The sequence below is a fragment of the Mus caroli genome, chromosome 7 (genome assembly GCF_900094665.2).
Source record: "Mus caroli chromosome 7, CAROLI_EIJ_v1.1, whole genome shotgun sequence".
NCBI classification, from domain to species: domain Eukaryota; kingdom Metazoa; phylum Chordata; class Mammalia; order Rodentia; family Muridae; genus Mus; species Mus caroli.
In genome coordinates, this window is record NC_034576.1 from 141,033,580 (window position 1) to 141,034,732 (window position 1,153).

Here is a 1,153-nt window from a genome sequence, read left to right on the forward strand (position 1 = left end):
TTCTCTCTCTCTCTCTCTCTCTCTCTCTCTCTCTCTCTCTCGCTCTCTCTCTCTTCTTTTTATTTTGTTGTTGTTATTAAGACAGAGTTTCAGTCTGTAGCCCTGGCTGTCCCTGAAACTCATCTGTAGACCAGACTGGCTTTGGACTCAGAGATCCACTAGCCTCTGCCTCCTGAGTACTAAGATTAAAGGTGCCTGGACAATATTTGATTTCTTTATCATTGTCATTTTGATAGAACCTCATGTAGGTCAGACTAGCTGAAAACAATATGTTGCCAAGGATGGCCCATATTCCTTCTTTTTCCACGCATGAGGTGCTGGGGCATTGTCAACGCTTCTAGCTAAGTGCATGGAGTTTAACTGTGTACACATGTAATGGCAACTGACCTTGGCTGTGTAGCCCCTCTCTTGCCTTTAGATACTTGGACCTGATGTTTGCATTTTGGGCTGTGGAATGCTGAGGGTGGCCCTCACAGTGTCTCACCTCGATAACGACTGTTTCCATCCTGGCATGTTTAAAAGCCTTTTCTAACACATCATGTTTATTCTTTGACCAGAATGTGTTATTCAAAGTGTGGTTTTTGTTTCTAAGCATATGGCCGCACGCTGGTTATCTAGTTACCGATTTCTAGCTTAATTGCATTATGGTCAGACAATATGCTCTATGTGATTTTGTGATTTTAATTCTTTGAATTTTTTTTTTTTTTTGTGAGACTTGTCTAGAAGATGGGTGGCATTTAGAATTTCTGCTTGTGTTTAAAAACATTATGTCACTGACAGCAGCTTTCTAGATGTACCTATCAGGTCAAGTTTGTTAACTCTATTCACAATTTATATGTGGTTAGGGTCCGCTTATTTGTCCATCTGATTTATTTTCATTTTATTTTATTCTGTGTATATGAGTGTTTGCCAGTGCATTTCTTTGTGTACCATGTGTGTGCCTGGTAGCTGAGAAGGCCAGAAGAGGGCTTTGATCTCCTGGTAATGGAGTTATATGGAGTTGTGAGTGCTGGAAATGAAACCTGAGTCCTTTAGAAGAGCAGTCAGTGCTGTTAACTACTGAGCCATATCCTTAAAAGCATTTTGGTTTTGTTTTGTTTTTTTCGAGACAGGGTTTCTCTGTGTAGCCTTGGCCGTCCTGGAACTCACTTTG